The sequence below is a fragment of the Protopterus annectens genome, chromosome 2.part0, assembly GCF_019279795.1.
Source record: "Protopterus annectens isolate FY-2018-M chromosome 2.part0, PAN1.0, whole genome shotgun sequence".
Classification (NCBI taxonomy): Eukaryota; Metazoa; Chordata; order Ceratodontiformes; family Protopteridae; genus Protopterus; species Protopterus annectens.
Window position 1 is genome coordinate 885,432,704 of NC_056728.1, and position 17,500 is coordinate 885,450,203.

The following is a 17,500-nucleotide window of genomic DNA, read 5'->3' on the forward strand; positions in this document are numbered from 1 at the left end:
AACTCCCTGCGGAGATCACAACACAACAAGCCCTGGACTTGACTACTGTCCGTGCCCACTCCCAGGGGATGAGCCCCAACCCCTGAGGAGGTTCCACCCAAACGTGATGCAGGACCAGCAGACAAGGTGGTCCCAAGGTGGGATCCAGATGTGCTGGAGCCCAGCACCACAGCCAGATGAGGTGGGAGAGGTGAGTCTGCTGGGAACGACCTTCCCAAATGTGCTATGGTGTTGCAGTTTTAAAATATATGTGGGCTAGTAATAGTCCACACATTCCAAGATTAGTTATAACAGCATGCATAGATATTCCCATTAACTGAAAACACCAGATTTGGAACAGTTGCATAGCAAACAGAACACATGCATATATGGAACCACAGTCGCCATTACAATGGCATGCAGGTTACATTGATAGCAACAGGCCACCAATGATAGTATTTCAACATGGAACATTAATAGAAACACATTTCAATATTTATTGAACAATAGGGCATTTGTACCAACAGTAGGTTTGGTGTAAACATACCCATTGATTTGTGTATTTAGATTATTGTTGCAGATATGGTGGGGGAGAGAGAGATGTCAATTAACAACTTATATATCCCTGTAGTTCTCACAACTTTAATGCTCATTGCTCTACTCAGTAAGGGACAGGTATTATTACACTACCATATAGCCTTGGTTTGGCCAGTGGTATGTTTGTAAACAAGTGTATACTTCAACTGTCTTATAGCTAAATTCTACATCCCTTAACTGGTATACTTGTAGAGGGAATGTTTGTTAACAATACCTGACTGTTTTACACATATTCCCAGATTCTGAGTTAATATTATGCACATACCTCTCAATCTCTTATTGCACACACTCTGGTCAAAGCTTGACAACATGGGGGTAGAAATGGGACATATTTTGAATACTGCTCTCATAAACTTGGAGGGCTGATAGAGTGACAGGATTTGTTTTCATGCACATTTTCTGAAGGTTTTGAGGTGAGAAAATCAAATGTATGTCATTATCTGCTGACTACAAATCTGAGATCATCCCACTGATTTGCCACGGGGACAGTGGAACAGGCAGAAAATATGAGCCAATTATCTGGATATTCTGAAAAGATGTGTACAGTTGAGAGGTATGATTATGCATACAGCTTACTACCACTCCCAGGATTCAAACCATGGCTGTGTCAGCTAAAAATACAACAATTTAAGTCACAGTACAGTGTGCTATTTGGATATTGCTATCTATCTCATCAATGTTTTCTAAGTCTCTCGTGGTTGTACAATCTGACCTTGTAATTACAACAGTCTTACACAGACATTCCTAGACATTTTCATTATTTTTCACAGTGTGGGTAACAGTGGTTAATACAACATTACTATTCAGAGAATGCAACACTAAAAATGCCATACAATACCAGACTAAACACTACTAGTCCAGGATTTCAATCTTTATTGGCAGGCACAGTTTTCGTATCTGACAGACCTGTGGAGGGAATGTTTGGTAACACTACCTGAATGTTTCCATACATATTACCAGATTCCAAGTTAATATTATGCACATACCTCTCAATCTGTTAATGCACACACTCTGGTCATAGCTTAACAACATGGGGGTAGAAATGGTACATATTTTGAATATTGGTCTCATAAACTTTTGGTGAGTTGCTAGAGTGACATGTTTGTTGTCATATTCATTTTCTGAAGGTTTTGAGGTCTGAAAATCAGATGTATGTCATTATTTACTGCCTAAAATTCTGAGATCATCCCACTGATTTGCCAGGGGGACAGGGTAACAGGCAAAAATATGAGCCAATTATCTGGACATTTTGAACAAATCTGTACAGTTGAGAGGTATGATTATGCATACAGCTTACTACCACTCCCAGGATTCGAGCCATGGCTGTGTCTGCCAAAAATACAACAATTTAAGTCACAGTAGAGTGTGCTATCTCTTCCCTCTTTTCTGTCTAAGTCTCCCTTGGTTGTACAATCTGACGTTGTGATTACAACAGTCTTATGCAGACATTCCTAGACATTTGTATTATGTAGCACACTGTGGGTAACAGTGGTTAATACAACAATACCATACCATACAATACCAGAGTAAATACAACCAGTCCATGATTTAGAGCTTTATTGCCAGGTAGTTACAGTTTCATTTAAATACGACCTATATGGGACTATTACTGTCATAATGTCTGGTTTATTCAGAATAACCCATACACAAAACAGTTTTTATATTGGCAGTTGACTTTCTACTCCTTTATATTTATTTGATATGACTACTACAAGAAGGATTGTTACTCCCCAGTCTTGTGATGCAGCCTTTGCAGCCTACTTGCATGGACTTCCTGATTCACAGCCTGCTCAGCTGCAGCTGTAAGAGAAAAAGAGAAATATTTAGCCATACCTATCCATCATATACACAGGCTGGACATTATTAAGCAGTTACTGGTATGAGTAATTACACACTGCTGGGGCATCACCCCTCTGCCTAGATTCTTGGATTCACTGATCCAAGAGCTCCCTTTTCCTCCATTTCAAGTCAGCATCTTAGCGTCTGACCTGATCACCAGTCTGAGGGATACCAGTGGTACTGGTGAGGTCACTGTTGACACCATCCCAGGCTTCTGCTTTATATTGGGAATTCTGATACTGGCCCTGCAGCAGTCTCTCATCATGTTTTTTTACCAGGAGTCCTACCATGACCTTGGACTCCTGGATGCCCCAGCACTTTGCCCAGAAGTGCAATCCTTCTCCAACTACAGCTATGGTGCCTACAGTGGGAAGCTGCATCCAGTTATGAGCTGTATTCCTGCCTGTGGGGTTTAAATTTGGCTTATTTCCTGCCCTTTGTCATGATTGGATGGTTTTGAATATGCTGAGCTAAGCTAAGTTACAGGCAAACCTGCTTAGCTATGGTTGGCATTGCTTAAAGAGGCATGTTCAGCACTTCTTACCAGTGGGTAAATTCATTTAGCTGTGCTCCTCATTGCTTAGCAGTCATATTTACACAATGCTTACACCTGGTAAGCAGAGCTGTGCAATGCTTAGCATTGCTTATTTTTCATTTTATAGACTATCTGCTGTATGGCATTGATTCATCATTCATTACATATTATACATTTGTTTACCATCCCTGACATCCCCCAATGTGCGTTCATTACATTTATTCATGTGTGACTATACTGTATGGGGCACTTGTGTTTATATGGGGATTTCACAGCTTTATTACACCAACACCTCACATCTGGACCTAATGCAGTACTCCTGTTGACAAATATATGTTATTTAGTTAGTAATACAAAAAAAATTGTTAATGCACTACTGTCACATTTAAAATGTAAAGTGGTTACAGTGGGGATCAAACCAGGAATGGTTGTTCAGAAAGCGTACGCTCTAAACACTACACTATTGCAATGCTGCTTATTTTAGATATCTCTTGCTATTTAAATTCTTGTGCTGTTTAAGCTGGACTAAGCTTAGCTAAGCAACGGGCACACCCACACAGCTACGTTTAAACTTTATCGCATTTATAAAAAAAAAAAGTTTTGTTGTGTTATTTTAGGTATACCCTTCAGAATATCCCTGCTAATGCTAAACCTGTTATTTTATCAGCTTTCTGTTTCGTAGTGGGCATACCTCTCAACCTGTTGGAGCAAAAACTATGGACAAACCCAAAAATTATGGGGGAACAAATAGGGACATATTTTAAATATTGCTCTTACAAACTTTTAGATAGTTGATGATAGATCTTGCATTAGCATGGATTTTCTGAAGGATGTGGAGTCTTTTAAACTCAAATGTCTGTCATTATTTAATGACTTCAGTCATCTGCTATTTTCCAAACAGGTACAGATTTTAGGAGGAACACACCAAAATATGGGACAAAACTGTGGACATTCTGTGAAAATCTGTACAGTTGAGAGGTATCCTGATGTGTTGGGGGTGTTATGAGCATTCTTACTCATTTTAATTGCCAATAGGCAATTCTGGAGTGCAGGGGCATGTGTACTGTGCGAGCTCTGCTCTCAGACACACCCTCTGCACTGATACACTGCTCCGTGTAGGTTTAAGAGCACAGGCAACGTGCCTTCATGAATATGCAAAGTGCGCTGCCGTGTTGTGCAGGAGCAGTCCCTGACATGCAGGAATAACATATTCCTGCATGGCTGCTTGCTGAATCCCAGGGATAGACACACACACACACACACACACACACACACACACACACACACACACACACACACACACACACACACACACACACACATACACGCTCTGTCTTTCTCTGAGGTGAAATCATCTGAGCCATCCAAGCTGCACATTTTTTGTTCATACTAGCATTCTTCAAATTTCCTTTTCTAGTTAATTGGAAATCAATGAAGTACTTTCTTCCTAGGCACAAGTGTGTATTTAGGCATTGGATATCATATCAGTATTTTAATATCGCCCAATGAAAGGGATTGTTGGGGCTTGGTGTAATAGTTAAGGTGTTTACAGCATCTTATTAAATTCACTATTCTATATCAATGCTCTAATCCTCATGTTCATTTCAGTCTCTCACAACTCTTACAAAAAAGGTGGCTTAGCTGATTTTTGTCAATAGGACTTTACAACCAAATGGCCTGAACAATGAACTTTATTTTTTGTTGTGAATGAATGTTATTTTTTTCTGAATATTTCTTTGGTATTTGCATATGTTTATTGATATTTATTCTTATATTTATTCTCATTGTTTGGAGGGAACGTGCATATTTATATTGTGTTTAAGTATATTTTCTCATATTTGTATGTATGTAAATTTATCAGTCTCTCTCTTCTCCTTGCAGCTTTTCCCATTAGGGGAAAAATGGTCGGCAGAACAATTGGCAGTTACCTGTCCAAAAGTTTCAATTATGGGATTTTTTTTTTTTATATTTCTTACCAATTCTGTTTGATTAATTCATTTCCTTTGTGTCATTTCCCCATAGTTTCACAAAGGCTAAAGCTTAGATTTGTTCATTTTTGAATCAATTTTAATCCAAATATTTCTTGCAGAGGAATTAATTTTTTATCCCTATATGAATGCAAATGCAGTGATGTATTAATTTAGTTGGATTTTTACAGTTTATGTGAAAATAATATAGATTTGCACCTATAATCACTTATGACATTTATTCTGCATGACATACTTTCTTTACAATGTTGGTAAAAAAAAACATCAAAATGTTTCAGGGATTAGGGGTTAAGGCAGGAAATGAAAAACATACAGAATATAGTGATTTATTTATTTATTCTTTGTACTATACTGATTGCATTGTTTGCCAAATGGACTGGCTGACATTTAACACAAGTTCAGCCATGTAGAAAAATAGTTTAAACATTTTCAGTATTTTCTATTACACATTGGTAAAGCTAATACTATTGTGAAACTGAATATGTTTTAATCAGAGCTTTATTTTTTTATTTTTTAATGTTTTGATGACTGCATTAGTCTTAAAAGTCAACAGTAGTATTCATACTGGCTAGAGGAAACTTTATCATAACACTGGGGAAATTCTGTTCATGAATAATTTAAACTGTGACTGCTTTATTTTCTTTTTTCTTAAACTAGAACAGCTTGTTATCCTGATGTTGATAGCTGTCTTGGAAAGTACAGTAGTTAGTCTTGTGAGAGAATGTTAAGTTTCTAAGTGTCTGAACATCACTGTCTCTTCCAGAGTTGTTTGCTGATTGGTTCTCTTGCTTTTTTGTTTTATTGAACTGCTATTTATAGCCCAGCTGACTCCTGAGTTTCTGTCTTTTGTTGGACTACTCAGAAGCTCCTCCTCTTTGCACTGGTTTGGAGACATTTTCAACCTACTTTGACAAATGTTCTGAGATTTTCATATCAGGAATGTTAAAACTATATTGTAATTGATTTTGTTTTGCTATCTGTATTGCTTGAACAGTTTTTGGAACAAGTAAACAGTAACTACTTTATTTTTGCTTAAACTAGCACAGATTGTTTAGCCAAGTATTGATGACCACATTGGAAACTGTAGTAGCTATTCCTGAGAGAGAAGGTTAATTGGTGCCATTTTCTAAATATCTGAGTAACACTGGCTCTTCCATAATTGTGTGCTGTTTGATTCTCTTGTTTTTTTTTTTTTGTTTTATTTAATTGATATTTATAGTGCAAGCCAAGCACTGAGCTGTGCTCTGTTCACAATCACTGTTTTTACAGGCAAAATATGGGTAATGCATATATTTTCACCCCCCCCCTTAATTGCTTCTAACAAACTATTGATTGTTCCCCTTGTTGACATCTGCTTGGCTGTGCCCAGAGTAGCATTAGCTTGCACATACCTTTACTTGGCTGCTCGATTTGCTTCTAGCTGTGTTGAGAGCATCAGAACACTGTTTGCTGCTCTGCCAATTGTACTCCACACAGCCTTCCCTACCCCTTTTAGCTTTCCTGTGCACTTAGCCAGTGCTTGCCAATATGGAGAGTGTGCAAACCTGTTCCACTTCAGTTTGCACCATACCAGCACTTAGTATCCTAAGGTAGTGTAATAACTGCCTTGTGCTCACTGATAATGAACTCCTACTAAACTCAGAAAACTCTGTCTGTGACAGGTGTAAATATCTATCTAACATGGAAGCATCTCTCTAAGAAACAACAATATAGTCACACCTGCCCATCAACCACTACCACATTCTCAGACAGACCACACTAAAACTTCATATGCTGACGCCATAAAGAAATGCTTGCCAAGTCTTCATAGAACTTGTAAGATCAGGCCTCAGCTGAAGTCCTTCAGCTCATTTGTTTCATACACACTCGCAAAAATAAGTCGCCAACAGGAAAGTGGCACCCAGTCAAATGTTATACTAGCATCTGATAAAAATGCTAAACCAGCAACTGACAGAATACTATTTGTTATTGGTGGCTTAATTGTCAGGTAAACAGACTCCCCATTCACCAGGCTGGACAAAGATAGGATTATTGCAAAAACCACACACCCAATGATGGAAATCCAAACAACAACCACAGAAAAATAGCAAAAACCTTTATTCATCTCTAGCACCTCAACAATAATGCCTTCAAGGAGTAGTATTAGCAATTGCAGAGGCACCAAATATATTATTATTGCTAGTGTCTTTCAGGTGTCAGGATCACAGACAATATAAGAGCCTCATGATCCTTTCCTGAGAAAATTTTGACTACAGAATGTTGTAAATCCATGTGGGAGTGAATGACATTGGGAGCAAACCCTGTGGGATATTCAGGGACATGTTCGCACTCTCTAGGCATGTGGCAATGCAGGTAAAGCTGAAATCCTAGATATACTCCTTCCTTCACCAAGAATTACAATTGCCTTTTCACTGTAGCCACTAAGAAGTATATATCGAAGATAATAGGCTTTAATAGCTGGTATCATTCCAGGTAAATCTGGAATATATTGGAATGAGATGATAGCGAGCCCTGCTAGGATTTGTATCATTCCAGGGAGATGCAGTCTATATTGGAATGAGATGATAGATAGCCCTGCTAGGATTTGTATAATTCCAGGGAAATCCAGTCTATATTGGAAAGAGATGATAGATAGCCCAGCTAAGATTTGTATAATTCCAGGGAAATCCAGTCTATATTGGAATGAAATGATTCATAGCCCTGCTAGGATTTGTATAATTCCAGGGAAAGATTCATAGCCCTGCTAGGACTTGTATAATTCCAGGGTGGTGCAGTCTATAATGGAACGAAATGATAGATAGTCCTGTTCTGAATACTGATAAAAGTTCTTGCCAATCCTACAATACATGTTAAGGCAGAGTCCATCTACTGGACACCCTTACTTACCAAATTTATCTGACAATAAATTGGACCATATTAGGGTGCCTGTTCTCAACACCTGGAGTCTCTGTAATAAAGTGTCCCATTCTGCATCTGAGGCATGCCCATGTATGCAGTTACACAGATTTGGTTTAAATGTAATGAAAACACTCACTCCATACATGGGTTTTACCTATCATGCCTTCAGTCCTACTGTAAACTATGGTGGTGGTGTTTCCATATTTATCATGGACCACATCTCATCTACGGATGCCAAGAGACCTATAAATTGAACTTCAACAACTTCAATTTACTATGATCAAGACAAGCTACTACCTTATAGCATGTTACATAACCCCCTTCCATATTTTACATATTCATGTTAGACTTCATGATGTTTTAGTAGAAATTCCTATAAGCAATAACTTCATAATCATAGCTGTGTTCAATTACCAAGCCATAGAGGTAAAGGTACTCTGGTCTATCATATTGAACACCTAGAATTTATTTGGATTTGATAAACAGGAATGAGATGGATCACACAAATGGTGACTCCGCTAGAGGCCAAAATATTCTTGATCTGAGTCCCACCAATATAGCCAATGCGTAGGTAGAGTCCATTAGTCTGTCCTTTTCCATATAAATCAGAGCATAAATTAGTGACATTTCCATTCAAAATCACCATACTCCTTGCAACCAATGTCTCCATATTTAAGGACATCAGAAGGTTGAACTTTATATAATTATATGATGAAATCTTTAAATTTACCCATGACATCATTACAAGTGGCCCTGTCACAGCAACCAACTTCACTATGGAGTTTTAACCACAATTGGACAAATGCCAAATACAATGAGAAATTAAAAAAAGAAACTTCCCTGTTAGTCAACCAATATAAATGAATCTTAAAACAATTAAAAACAAAACCCTTTATTTCTAAAGTAATGGTAGAGCTCAGAAAGAGTCTAGTAAAAAATATCACCAAACAAAAAAACTGAAAAGCACTATAAGAACTAGTAAGGCACACAATAAACAAAGATTAGCTTCTAAAGTGAAGGGTAATAGAAATCCTTATGTAGCTATGTTAGAAAATGAAGGAACATCACTCAACATTACACTGAACTTTTCCTTAATAGGACCCCCCCACTCTGACCCAAATGATATAACAAATATAGTAGCAAACAAATTTGACACAAACCTCACACAAAACACCTATTACAACTGCACTCATAGCAGATTCCCTTACCCGACCTATAATCACTAAAGAACATTTTCTTAAGATGTTATCAAAACCCCAAAACATTTCCTCCTTGGGTCATAACAGCATACCTGGGGTATCTATTAAATGGTATCCAACAGACCATCACTGAACCTCTCCTTGAACTGTTTAACCTAAGTCTAGCCACAAGCTATGTTCCCAAATCCTGACCACTGCTGCTGATATGCCTCTCCCCATGGCTGACCTTATTATGGACCCTAGAAATATACCAATCAGCCCTACAAGTCTGATCTGTAAAGACATGGAGTGTATCATCACCAGTATCATTAATTATGAAACTAAAAATGCCATTAGGCTTGAACCACAAGAATTTAGCTTCATCAAAGGGACATATTGCCTGTTGTTGTTCCTTCAGCTTTTCCCAGTTAGGAGTTGCCACAACGGAACTCCGGTCCGCTAATTATTGGCAGTAGATTTTCACAGTGCTGAGGTGCCAGCTCGACACCCAACCTTCAATGAAGGCATGCCCATTTACGCATGTCTTTTGAATGCCACTTGACCATGGGGAGGACATGCAGACTCTGCACAGAAGGCGGTCCAGCTGAAAATCAAACATGAGAACCTCTTGCTATGAGGTGACAATGCTACCGCTGCACCACCGTGGTTGCCAAAGGGACATATTGCCTGTTAAACCTTGTTAATTTCTTTAAGAGGGTTAAGCAAGCTAGAAACAGTGGTCATGCTGTTCATTCAGCTTTTTTGATTTGGCCAAAGCATTACCTCATACCAGAACTTAAGTAAACCGATATCTCTAAAAGGAAAAATCTTACATGGAAATATGGATAGCTAGTTGACTGAAAGACAGAATCCACACAGTGAGTGTGGTAGGTGCATATTCAAATAGTGCTTAGGTATGCAGTGGTGTACTCTAGGGTCATCTCTTATTTAGTGTTTACTTCTCCAGTCTCAAAAATGGTAACTATTATCTCTGATTAACAGAATCTATAGATGATTGCAAACTGGCTGCAGTTGTCAAAACTCCCTCAGGTATCTGCACTCTTCAGAAAAAAATAACCTTATTAATACCTGATGTACAGAAAATGTGCTTAAATTGAATAACTAAAAAATGCAGTAGATTTTTCTTTTGGGGAACAGAAATTACACACAATATACTATATAAATAGCACACTCTTACTAGATGAATAGGCAGTCAGAGACCTGGGTACACAGGTTGAAAGTTCTCTCTACATTGCCCCAATTCTTGGCCAGAAAAAAAAAAACCTCGCAAAGTGAAACATGGTCAACTTTCTTGTTGTAGCCACCAAGACTACCTGCTCTATGTCATTAATCATCACTGAAAGGAAAATTACACTGACATGTTGTAAACAGCCTTTCCTTTCAACTGCTGATGCCATTAATACATGCTTTACTGTATTGTTTGCAGGTATACATATCAGCTCAATATTATAAATTCATAGCTAGTTACTAAACATGTGGCCCAGAAGCCATTAAGGATCCTAGCCCAATTTTCTAGTTGCCTTAAAGCACTGTGTGGGTTAAGTGACTTGATTAAGGTCACACAGTAGGCAAATGAAGGCAGAGAGAATCAAACTTTGTACCATAGGAAGCAGCTTATTAACAGCTCATAGCCTTAATTATCTGTACGACACTTAAAAAGTGGTAATCAATTACTAAACATCAAACAATTAAAAAGACCTGTAAAAGTTTCTAATAAAAAATATTGTAGGCCTAAAGTCCTACGGCTATCCAAGGAGACCTGAAGCTCTTTCCCTTATTCAGTGTTTTACAGGCTATTTGGGGGGAAACCTCTATCTGAGTTACTGAGCCATAACACAACCCAATTGGCTTAACCTCCTGTATCTCCACAAGTCCAATGGTTCCACTGGTACTTGAGCCAAGGACCTAACTGCTCATGAACAGATAAACAGAACTCAGTAGTGGGGCACATTTTTAACCCAGTACCTCCTAATACTCTGATTTAATCTCCCCTTGCATGTTAAGCAGTGTGAATCACTATCTTTCTTTAAACATAACCTAGATCACTGGATGGGTATCCACACATTTACTCCAGGATTGGTGTGATGCTCCTGTAGAATGTAGGTCCAGCCTGACAGAGGGTATTGACAAGCTGTAAATGGTCATAAGACCAAATGTTCTTGAAATACCATATGAGTATTTTAATCTAAAAGACTGCAGAGGTAGCACAGATGCAGAAGCTATACATATATGCATTGTAAAGGCAACAAAGAACAAAATTATGCATGGTGATGGACTGTGTTCTGTTATGCACCCCACCAGTAGTCTGCAATTTTCTGTGTCCAAGAAATTTCTGCCATCATTTGTTACACATATTCACCTCCAAGTCTTGACTATCCAGTGTGCTGTTCCCACCTCACCTCCTCCTCTAACCATCATTGTAACTCTGCCTGTGTTCTCCACCCACCTCTACCAGCAGGCTGCAATGGATCCACCAACCCCAAAAAGTTAATGTGTCTTACAGTTATTCTGCCAGTCTCTGAACCTGCCTATAAACTGTATTTCCTTATCCCAACAGACGTTCCTAGCTAGTGAAGCAGTTTAGAGTAAATGTCTCTGAATCATGCATTATTGCAGTGTCAAGCCTTGGAGTGCACAATGTGGTCTGTGTCTGCCGGTGTACATACATTGAAGCCTGAAAAGGTGTCTGCCTGTGCAGTGATAGGTCTGCGATCTCTGCAGGACAAAAAGTTTCATCATTAACATCATTGACATTAGAAATGTTGTGGCACAACTGCATGTTTTGTACAACAGGGTTTGTATGTGGCTGATACCTTTAGAACAGTGCATTTCCCTACCACCACCACCATCATGACACTATGGCTAGCAAAAAGTGGATATATGGCGAGACTGGTCTCCATCATGCTGTCGTAGTGTCCATTGATTAATATTGTATGATATTTGCAATGTACATTGATGTGAATCTGATACCATTTTCCACTAAATAACAACTTGTGAATTGCCATAGCTTCTGAAGGGCTGAGACTGGGAGGGCTTCATAATAGGTTAATAAGTTCATAGGTAGGTACTAGGCTATTGGTCCTGGGGCCTATATAAGCCTAGCCAAAAAAGGTACCCTGGCTTTCACCATCTAAGAAAATTATTTTCCTATGCCCCTGTTGAGCAGAGACACAGAAGTGATCCCCGGGGTGAATTTCCTATCTCCCATCCAATCATCAAGATTTTTCTTGAAGAGTGCTAATGAGGAGCTTTGTTTGATATAGACAGGTAGTTTGTTCTAGAGTATGGGAAGTCTCTGGGACAGGAATCTATCCCTCTAGCATGTTCTGTTTATTGTTGTGACAAGGTTTAGGTCCCTAGAGCATGTAGCTCAGAGGGATTGGGATTTCTTTAAGTGGAGCATGTCCAACAGCTCTGGGTTTAACATAGCTTTGTATGCGAGGCAGAGATCACCTCTGAGTAGGCAATATGCGACGGAGTAAAGCTGCAATTTTTTGAGATGGTTTGCATAGGGCATTTGTTTAAGGTCAGTAATCCTCTTTGTGAGGTATTTCTGCAGCCTTTCTAGTTGTTGTAGATGTCTTGTGAGGTACATACCAAAATGGGCACTGTATTCTATAATAGGTCTAATGAGTGATGAGTGGTACAGAAAAAAATTAAAATCTTTCTGTACTTCCTGAATTCAGGCCATGCCCTAAGATGACCTCCAGTACAATGTGGATGCATGGCAATTATTTGCCAGGGCAGCAAATAATGGAAATAGGCATCTCCCACTCTGTTCAGCAGTATCAGCAGTGATAGCATAACTTAAAGAGGTAACACTGTGACTTTCTTAGCCACTAGGATAAGAATTTATAGTGATGGACCCAGAGTTCTACAGATGGTATTAGTGAATGGTAGCTGTTTGGTCAGATAGGCAGCAATTCTTTTTTTGGCTTTATGCAATTCATACGTCATGTCAAGGTAAATTATTACCACAGGGTTTTTGTGCCCCATATGTATTAGTTTTGTACATCTATGGTGGTGTCTACATGGCATGGTCTCCACAGTGCCATGCAGGGCACTAACAGATAGGTTGTGTCTACCAGTTGTTGGTAACTTCTTATGGGCTGGTCACTTTAGAATTCCATGGTTGTTCAGTGAGGCTACATTGCCCCTTGTGGTCACCCTCTTTGAAATTAACACACAGTTTATATGCCCTACGACTGGTTAGATGACATTTAATCTTGACCTTTTTGCACACATACCAGAGTAATACCATTTATCTACCGTGTGTGTGTGCGTGTGTATGTGTGTGTGTGTGTGTGTGTGTGTGTGTGTGTGTGTGTGTGTGTGTGTGTGTGTGTGTGTGTGTGTGTTTGTGTATCTATATATTTATATATTTATATATCTATGCATGTATATAGATTTTTTTTGGTTTGCCATTGCATATTTAACAAGTTTAGTCCCTCAAGAACTTTGCTGCTACCCAGTGCACTGAAAACTGCTTTTGATTCTGTGCTGCTCTCCCCGTTTATCCCTGATTTTTTTTTTGCCTTTTTTTTGTTTCTTTTCATTCACATTCGTATTTTAAGCAGTGGCCATTGCAGCAGTGGATGTGCTATGGTAACTGTCACCACACTTTGTACTTGCTTTGCCATCACCTGCTGGGTCACAAACAGTTGTATATCAGTCTGCCTGCAGGTTGATATTGGTCAAACAGCAGGGACTGACTTGGCTTGCTACCTTGTGCCATATTTGCAAATGTAGTGACCAGGCTCCCACCCTCACATTCTGTGCAACTTTCTCAAAATCAATGAATTTAAAATTATGTCCTGGATATTCTAAGGTATGTTTGAATAAGGCATTAGTCACTTTACACTTCCTGATTTCATAATTTTGTTCATACATTCTATCTCTCAACCTGTGTTCCATTTTTCCAATATAGAATGCAGAACACTCTTTGCAGCATGCTGCATAGACTATGCCTACTGTATTACAATTATATTTACCCTTAATTCTAAAAAGATATATATTAATGTCAACGATTTCCCCTGTGTGAATACATTTACAAAAAGATTGATACCAACATTTACCCATAATGGCTATGCTGATGTTGGTTATGGAGAAAGTACGTACAATCAAGTTTTTAAAATTAGGTCATTTCTTATAAAAAATAAGAGTTTTTCCTCCAGTTTCTTTTTTATTTTACTGCCTTCACTCATAATAGTAATTTTTTAAAAATAATATTTCTAACTAAATTAGTATCAATGGTAAAAGTGTAATAATTGGTAACCCAAAATTATTATTGATCTGACCAGTTGAACTCCCAGGCTGCTCTGATGGAACCAACAAATTAATGTCCAAAGTTAATACAAGGGCAAAAAATTCTACCACATCTCTTATTAAGTACTTCTTTCTTTAAATTGTCTAAACATTCACTAGGGAAATCCCTCCTTAAAAACATTTCTTAGAATAATTCACATTCTGCCAGAAAATCTTCAAACTCTATAGTCATACAACTCGCTTCCCTTTTATTACTGATTTTTTCTGAGATGGGGTAGGAGCTAGTGAAATGGAAGAAGGTGTTGTAATAGGTGGGTTTCCTGTATATTTTTGAAATATACTTTTTCTTTCTCCAATAGTATGTCTAAATAATTAATACTAGTTTCCCCTGTCTCAAAACAGAATTTCAACAAGTTAGTAGTATTATTAAGATTATTCATAAATTCTAAAATATTTATTTTCTTTTTCCCTTTGCAGAAAATAAAGAAATCATCTAGGTATCTAATGTACATTTCACATGCTTTAAACATTTCTGATGGAAATGAAAATCTATCCTCTCATTCCAACATGACTATGTTTGCAAATAGGGAGCCGCAAGTGCCACCCATTGCAACTCATTTTTCTTGTATAAAAAATTAATTTTCAACAAATGTAGTTATTCTTTAAAACAATTTCAAGCAGTTCTTCATACAAATTAATGGTATCTTTATGTACCACTTCTGAAATAATCAGTGAATCATTCAACACCAGTGTCATGTGTGATTACTGAGTACAGGTCTTTAACATCAATCGTCAAAACAGGAAGTCTTCATTATATTCTAATTTATTACACTTTCCCTAATAAGTCTTACAAGTCAATACACATGTGGGCTTCCTTTAATATGTAATGTTTCAATTTATAATCTAAAAACTTTGCAAAAGGTGCTGTAATGGAATTACGGGCATGTACAATGGGCCATATTGGGGGATTGTGCATATTCTTATGGACTTTGGGTAGTCCGAAGATGGCTGGGATAACAGGATTAACCACATGTAAAAATGTATATTCCTCAAAAGAAATATGTTTTCCATCAACATATCACTAAGTTGTGTCCTAATCCTACAATATGAAATATTAAGTTCATTTTTAGAAAATTGATTATTATGTCTCTTCAAACAATAAACCACAAATTCTGTCTAAATATTCTTATTTGTCTATAGCCACCAATCCACACCGCTTATCCAGATTCATCAACATGCTATCCAAAGATTTCAAGCAAGTCTTGTTCTTCCCTGGAAATGTTATAACAATTTAGAAAATCCCTATGTTTAAAAGCAAACCTTAAATCTAATTTGCGACCTTTTCAAATAATGCCAATATTAGGTGAAAGGGTGGATTGCATGTACTTGCTACTCGAAGCTGGGATGAGGAGGACACAGAAGAAATCAGTCTTTGAAGAAAATGGAAAGATTCAGCTTTCTAATGAACAATTTAAAGTCCATGAAAGTATTCACTGTATTCGCCCTCCATCATGGTACAAATGTAAAACCTTTAGAGAACAATTCTGCTTCCACATGGCCTAATGAATAAGAACTAAATTTATAAATGATAAGATTTCCAAGAGTATGAGAAATCAATTTACATTTAAAAGTTGGTACATCATGGTGTAACATAATGTCTGCTATCTGTGAACCCAGTTCATTCTCTTGGATTTCCGTTGTTGTCAATCTGACCAATGTACTTGAGGAGGTGGTGAAAGGGTGAAACTGTATTCAGATGCACCCATTGGTTCCTTTGATTTTGATTCTTTGATTTTATCTTCTTGGACTGTAGTAGTGGCAGGAAAATGAAAAGGGAAAAATTGTTGTTGTTGATAGAATTATTTGGCAAATTAAAAATATCATTGTTAGGCTGTTGATTGTTTACTGTGTTAGATAGACCAAATGTTTCCCCACTCTTGTTAATCTGGGGGATTGGAATACAATGTATTATGAGCATAATCACTGATGTCTCCAACTTTGTTTGTTTTCTAATCTCTGATTTGTATTAATCTGTATATAAAGTTGAAGGAATATACTCTTGTAGTGTACTTTATGTTGATCAAATAAAAAGATCGGTAGTGATTATTTTATTCAGTGAGTTAACATCACTGATCTGTTCCTCAGTAAGTTTTCCATTATGTCTTACAAGCACTTCCATGAATTCATAGCCCTGTTTAAGCAAGCAGGTCATTGTGTAATGCTGAATTCTTATCTAAGCCAGTGGGGTATCTCCAAACTTTAAGCCCATTAGGCACTTTGTTGATCTTAATAGATTGAATAAGGCACACATTTTCCAGGTGGAGCTTACACACTTTTAGCAACTTGTAATTAAAGCATTTAAATTCTCATTCAGACTAGCCCCTATTTGCGGGTTGTAATTGGAGGTAAAATCCAATTTTTGCCATAACGAATCACTTTGAAGTAGAGTGTATCTAATAGTGTATGCAACAATGCATTGTCCTGGTTCATGAATGTACTTGTATTCACATCAGTTCTAATGGTTTGTTGCCTCAAAGGAATGGTACTGAAGATCATCCTTGTTGGATGCTGCGTACCGGCAAAAGGCTCTTTAATTCCCATGAAAGTTGTTAATGAGAATGGTAAGATTACTGACTGTAGTAGTTAAATCTGCCCACTTGGGTTCAGAGAATAATAATTGTAAACCAGTAGAAGCTCACAAAGACATCTCATCTAGTTGAAGACAAACCAAGACCAGAAAAATAGATTGCAATCTAATAAAACCACAAAGAGAATTGGATACAATACTCTTTGAACTAAAGTGAAAAATAAGCGCTTTCTTCTCTGGCAACAAATACACGAGCCTTCATCAGATATAATAACTTAACAATGTGACCCTATATAAACAATTATGAGCATCACATGATTCAAAAAACATTTAACCAACCAACAGCACCTTAAAGTAAAATTAAGTATATAAAAATTATTGATCCAATAAAACAATAAATATTTACAAAACAAATAAAAATCACTATCTAATTTGAGCTTTAAACATTAAGAAGCATATAGTGGATGCTAATTCATTAAGACCTGGCCAACTTACTGAATTCAGAAATAAAATCCAGTAAAGTTCATGTATTTCTCAATGTAAAGACCAGGCGCCCCCTCACAGTCTGTGTAAATTTTTCAATAACAATTAATGTAAAATTATGCCACAAATA